This window comes from Saccopteryx leptura, chromosome 6 (genome assembly GCF_036850995.1).
Source record: "Saccopteryx leptura isolate mSacLep1 chromosome 6, mSacLep1_pri_phased_curated, whole genome shotgun sequence".
NCBI classification, from domain to species: Eukaryota; Metazoa; Chordata; class Mammalia; order Chiroptera; family Emballonuridae; genus Saccopteryx; species Saccopteryx leptura.
Genome location: NC_089508.1, coordinates 25,465,194 through 25,472,054, shown reverse-complemented (window position 1 = coordinate 25,472,054; position 6,861 = coordinate 25,465,194).

Sequence of the window (6,861 nt, the reverse complement as noted above, 5' to 3'; positions counted from 1 at the left end):
TGATGGTGATGATGGTGATGATGATGACAATGATGATGGTAGTGTTGATGGTGATGACGATGATGATGATGGTGATGACGATGATGATGGTGATGACGGTGATGATGATGATGGTGGTGGTGGCAGCGACAATCCATTCTGTTGTAGCCCGTTCATTATTGCAGCCCTACTGGTCAGAAGCAGAGATTTCTACTGGACCCTCTCTCCACAGGGGCCTCTTTTCCTGTGGTCTTCACAGACGACCAGCTGCAAAGAGAAACAGGCCCCAGCTTTTTTTTTTTTTAATATTTCCAAAGCTGGAAACGGGGAGGCAGTCAGACATACTCCCGCATGCGCCCGACTAGGATCCACCCAGCATGCCCACCAGGGGGCGATGCTCTGTTGCAACCAGAGCCATTCTAGCACCTGAGGCAGAGGCCACAGAGCCATCCTCAGCGCCTGGGCCAACTTTGTTCCAATGGAGCCTTGGCTGCAGGAGGGGAAGAGAGAGACAGAGTGGAAGGAGAGGGGGAGGGGTGGAGAAGCAGATGGGTGCTTCTCCTGTGTGCCCTGGCCGGGAATCGAACCCGGGACTCCTGCACACCAGGCCGATGCTCTACCACTGAGCCAACTGGCTAGGGCCAGGCCCCAGCTTTAAGGCCATAGCTTGAGATTTTGAGCTGAATTTCCCCCGGAGTCTTTGTCTGGGCTAGGGGGAGGGGAGTTGGGGGAACCAGTGATTCAATGCCACAGTCTGAGTGCCCTCTGTTGAGGGATCAGAGTTCTGTGAAACATGGGGGCAAGATGCACATTAAAATGAGTGGTTTGTCAACATGTTTCAGTCCCGTGATTATAACGTGGAGCCTGAAGAGCAAGCTGAGAAAGGAGGAAGATGAGGGGTGGCCATAGAAACTTCAAGCATGCACAGAAATGGTGCGTTTTGTTCAGGGGTATATTTATATTGCTGAAAGTCTAAGGAAATGTACCGGGATGAGAAACACTGAGTTCAGGACTGCAGTTCCCCTGGGGGGAGGGGGTACACGTGGAGCGGGTGCCTGAGGGCCTCCACTTGCATTTGGAAAACAACGTGTGACTTCTTAGGCTGGAGGGTGAATGTATAAGAGTCCCTCGTATTATTCTTGATAGAGGTCTTAAGTATTTTATTTTACACTTGCTCGTAGCCAAAAGGCTGAGAAGCAATTAAGTGTTTTATGTCTATAATGTAGGCAAGGCTAATTTTGCAAAACCCAGTAGAATTTTGGAAGCCTTAACATCTTACCAAGAAGCCCCTGGATGGGTCAGCAGGGGTGACTGCATCCCCGTGGACGGTGTGCCCTTGTGTTGAGCGGGCAGGCACCTGTGCCCACCGGTGCGCCTGCCCACACACATCCCCGCCCTGCTCCAGCCCTCTCTGCCTGTGCCTGGCAGCCTTCCCCATCTGCTGGCTGTGGCGTTCCTTGCCCGGCCACGTGTCCTCCCTGGGCTGTGGAGCCAGCGGAGGCTCTGGCCCGTGTCCCCAGCGAGGCGGAGGGGCTTTGGAACATGTGTTTCTGGGAGGCAGACACCAGCTGGCTGGGGAGACATTTGCATATTCATCAGAGCCCCCCAGAGCCGAGCCTGGATGGTGAGGAGGGGGCTGTGGCGGGGCAGAGGGAGAGGGAAGGCTCCGGTCGGCCAGGGGTCAGGCCGAACAGATTTCAGATTGAAGAGACAGATGGTTAAAGCAGAAAAAGAGGGAGGGGAGCAAATCCCGACTCCTCCGTGAACGAAGCTATTTGAGAGCCCTAAAATACCTTGTCTGTTCATAGGGCTTCCTGGTTTTCAAAGCATTCTCTTTTCTCTCGTTGGGTTTCTCATTGTATAGTCCTGCAAAGTGGGTATTAACATCATCCCCTCTTTACAGATGAGGAAACTGAGGCTCAGCCCAGTTAGACCCCTTGTTCAAGATCACAGGACTAGTGCACGGGGGAGAGCGTGGATTCCTGGTCCGGTGCTCCGCTCACGACACATCAGAGCCAACTCAGCTTGCTGTCTCCGCTTCTCTCCACTCACTCCCAGGGGGTTTCTGAGCCCTCTGTCCCATTTAAACTGTGCTTCTCTAGGTCATCAGAGACTCCCCACAGCCATGGTGCCAAATCCAGTGTTACTTCCCTGTGGTCACCTCACTTGGCCTCTCCTCAGCATTTGACACAGGTGGCCACTGACCTATCCCTTCTTCTTGAGTCAAGCTCCCCCTTGGTTGCCATGACAACGAAGGCTCTGGTTTCCCTCCCACCTCCTTGGCTGATCCTTCTCTGCTTCTTGCCGGCTCTGCGCCACCTCTGAATGCTGGAGTGCCCGGGGCTTAGACCTCTCTCCACCCTCTTTCCTTTTCTCTTTCTGCCTCAGTCTGAGCCGCCTGTTCAGTCCTGGTGCTTCGAATGTCATCTGTGCTCAAGGTTCCCAAACCAGTTTTTACAGTGTTGTCCTTGCCTCAGGCTGCCTTGCCCGATGGTCAAGAGCACAGACTGCCTAGATTTGGATCTCAACTTTGCCAAATGGTTTTATGACCGTGGACAACCTTTTTATGTCTCATTCTTGACATCTGTGGAATGGAAATGATAAAGACCTTCCTCTGGAGGATGGTTGTGTGGGATGAGACAAACTGTAAGGGCTTTAGAATATTGCCCGGCACATACTAATTGCTCAACATACAGGAGTGGGTGGGCAAAGCTGTGTTTACTGTGCCATTGTGACATTCTTCGGAGTTAATGGTGTTACTGCAACGATCGTAACCTGCGTGGCTTTTCCCATACAAACAACTGAGCAGCTGCTTTGCCCACCTCATATGCAAGATGTGGTTAGTTGGCCTCTGTTCCCTCAACATGCCAAGCATCTTCCCATTCCAGGGCTTTTGCATGAGTCCCTCCCTTTATCTAGAATGTTCTTTTCTTTATTTTTTTAATTCAGATCCCCAGACCACCCAGGCAAAGGAGTTTCCTAGTCAGTCACTGTCAAATCTTTACATTTTTTTTGTATAACATTTCTTGTTATTGGATATTTTCTTATTTAATTTTTATTTGTTGTTTGACTCCTTTACTAGAATCTAGTCCTCATGAGACCAGGAATTTTGTCTGTTTTGTTCATTTAATCTCTCCAGTTCCTAGGAGCTCATAGTGGGTGCTAACTACAATTTTGTTGCGTAAATGAAGCGGATGGTGGTTTAAGCTTCCAGCCTGGGAAAGCCTGACGTATATAGCTCATGCACTGACATTCTTGTGGCTGGGAGCTGGGGAGAGGGTGCTTCCAACTGAGAGATTACTGAGAAGGCATTCACATATGTCTCCAAGCCCCGGAACTGTTGGAGACCTCATAAATTACCTTCTCTTCCCAAAACATGATCATAGCAAGCACACTCTCCCTCTGTCTGGAACCCACCTGAGAAAATCTTCCCACACCCCCATCTCTGCACTGGGGTCAGACAGCCCATCCTAGTGAGGCTGCAGGGAGATCTGGAAGCAATGTGAGATCCAGTCTGTACTAGAAGACCCACAAACCAGAACCAGGATTAGATGAGGCAGAGGTCCAGGCCAACGTCATAGAGGATATTCAGAGCTGTCTGATGCAGACCCTGGGCTTTGATCTAGGAGCTCTGGTCATAGCAACCAAGGGATCCGTTGTTCCTCCTGCCCACCATGGGAGGGAAAAGGCGATGCAAAAGGGGAGGGCCCAGGGGAGGGATTCCAACACTGGGAGCTCAGAGATCCAGGTGGGTGGCTGTGAGAAAAGGTAAGCTGGGTGGGGGAGCAGAGATTGCCCCCCATAACCACTGACTTTGCACACACATGGACCTGTGCACACATGGATCCTGCACACACACAGACCCTGTGCACACACACAGACTTTGTGTACACATGGACCCTGTGCACACACATAGATCCTGCACACACATAGACTCTGCATACACACGGACCCTCTGTATACACATGGATCCTGTGCATACACAGACTCTGCACACACATGGACCCTGTGCACACACAGCCCCTGTGCACACACATGGACCCTGGGCACACACAGACCCTGTGCACACACAGACCCTGTGCACACACATGGACCCTGGGCACACACAGACCCTGTGCACACACATGGACCCTGTGCACACACATGGACCCTGGGCACACATGGACCCTGCACACATGGACTCTGCACACACAGGCTTCGTGCTCACATGTACTGAGCTGGCCCTGCCTCCTCCACCATGCAGCCCCAAACAGAACCCCTGAGGGCCGGCCATGCCCCGGAACTCACTGGTTTCCTGGGAAGTGCTGGTCCCCTGATGAGTTGCAGGCAGAGGAAGTGTGAGGCACAGCAGGAGATGGTAGACTTGGGACCTGACCAATCTTGACATAAATCTCTGTTCTGGCCCTTTCTAGTCCTGAATGTACCTTCATGTCTTCATTTCTAAAACGGACAGACCAACACCTACCTTAGAGCTTTGATGTGAGACACATGGAGATCTTGGAAAGCCTAGAAAGGGAAACTGAGGCGGGAAGGTCCATGTGTGTGCACAGGGTCCATGTGTATACAGAGTCTATGTGTGTGCAGGATCTATGTGTGTGCACAGGGTCCATGTGTGTGCACAGGGTCCATGTGTATACAGAGTCTATGTGTGTGCAGGATCTATGTGTGTGCACAGGGTCCATGTATGCAGAGGGTCCGTGTGTATACAGAGTCTATGTGTGTGCAGGATCTATGTGTGTGCACAGGGTCCATGTGTATACAGAGTCTATGTGTGTGCAGGATCTATGTGTGTGCACAGGGTCCATGTGTATGCAGAGGGTCCATGTGTATGCAGAGTCTATGTGTGTGCAGGATCCATGTGTGTGCACAGGGTCCGTGTGTATGCAGAGTCTATGTGTGTGCAGGATCTATGTGTGTGCACAGGGTCCGTGTGTATGCAGAGTCTATGTGTGTGCAGGATCTATGTGTGTGCACAGGGTCCATGTGTATGCAGAGGGTCCGTGTGTATACAGAGTCTATGTGTGTGCAGGATCTATGTGTGTGCACAGGGTCCATGTATGCACAGGGTCTGTGGTGTGTCAGTGAGAGGTGGAGTCTGAGCTCAGGTCTAGGGTCCAGACCCCGCGGAGCGCCCTTGCCCGTGCTCCAGGCTGTTTCCCACACAGCCTGTGCTCTGGGTTTGGTCACAGGTCACCTGAGGCTCCTCATTTCCTGTGTGGCCTTGCCCCACCTTTGCTCGCTCTGGGTTTCTGAAGCAGGGGCCTGGCGGCAGCCCGCCGGGCAGCACATCCTCTGAGGGGCACCCATCACTAGAGGTCACTCTTCCTCTGTGTGTGTGGTCTGGAGAGCTGACATGAGGCTGCTGAGTGGGTGCCAGGACCCTAGCTGTCCCCTCCCCTGAGGATGTGTTCAGCTATACTTTGCCAGGAGTGAGAGTGCCATTTCTTCCCAACACCTCCGGAGCCCAAGAGGGGGTAAACTGTTCCCTCCTATGGGCCACTGCCCCTTCCTGCCGCCTGCAGTGCCAAAGTTTACCCAAGGGTAGGCAGGAGGACTCATGTGGTCCCAGGGCAGCCTGGCTGGCCCGGGGTTTCTCTAAACACTCTAGTTCCCCCTGAGCCAGCTGCATAGGGGACAGATCTGAGGGCAGAGGCCCTAATTTCCACCTACTGGTTCCTAAACCTTGCTCATCAGAACTCATGTTGGAAATCACATTTCTCCTAGAGTGATCTCACTCAGCACCTTTCTCAAACCACACTGGTTACTCCTTCCTGTGCCTACCAAGCCCTTTCCTGCCACAGGGCCTTTGCATATCCCTCAGCCTGAACACACAGCCTTAGATCTTCACATGTACTTTAGTCTGAGCTCAAACGCCACCTCTTCAGAGAGATATTTTCTGACCTTTCATCTAAATTAGCCAACTCCCAGCTTCAATCAGCCAACCTTTATCTCATCAGCCTGGTTACCTCCTTTGTGGCACCACAACTGTAACTGCCTCCTTTTTCACTTGTTTATTGCTCCCCCTTCCCTGACTAACGCTTTGTGGGCACAGGGACTCTCTGCCTTGCTCTCTCTTGTGCCCCCCCAGCTCCTAAAATAGTGCCTGCCACATAGTAGGTGCTCAAATAGTTGTAGGAGCAAACTGAAGTCTTAGGAAGTAAGCTGTCTTACTGTTCTGTTTTATAGGTAAGGAAGCTGAGACTAAGAGACTTACCAAGACCCTGTAGGTGAGAAATCACTGAGCCAAGAACTTCATCCCAGGGCTTTGGACTGGGACTCCGTCCCCGCCACCCCCACCAGTCTGTGCAGTCTCACAACCTGAGGCCAGACACCCTGTGAGCACCTTGCTGGACCAACCTCTCCACCCCCACCCGTGACTTTCTGAGGGGACTGGGGTGCACAGTAAAGGAAAAATGAGGTCTTGGGTGGAAGGCATGGGAAGGCCACTGAGCCTCCAGGTTGAATATTTTCCAAGAAAAAAATTCAAAGAATCTGTGAAGGGTGCAAGCCTATTTTCAGGTGAGAAGTACAAAGGTGACCGCACTTCAGTGTTTGTGCTTACGACAGTCACTTCACTGTGCTTGCTGAGCAATAAGCACCCCAGTTCCTGCCTGAAGGGGCACTGCCCCACGCCTGGGGAACAGCTCAGCGGGCAATGGGCCTGGGGTCCTCGCTGACCTCTGCAGTTCCCTGGGGCCTGAGGAACACTCAAGAATGCCTGACCAGGCGGTGGTGCAGTGGATGGAGCGTCGGACTGGGATGCGGAAGGACCCAGGTTCAAGACCCCGAGGTTGCCAGCTTGAATGCAGGCTCATCTGGTTTGAGCAAAAGCTCACCAGCTTGGACTCAAGGTCGCTGGCTTGAGCAAGGGGTTACTCAGTC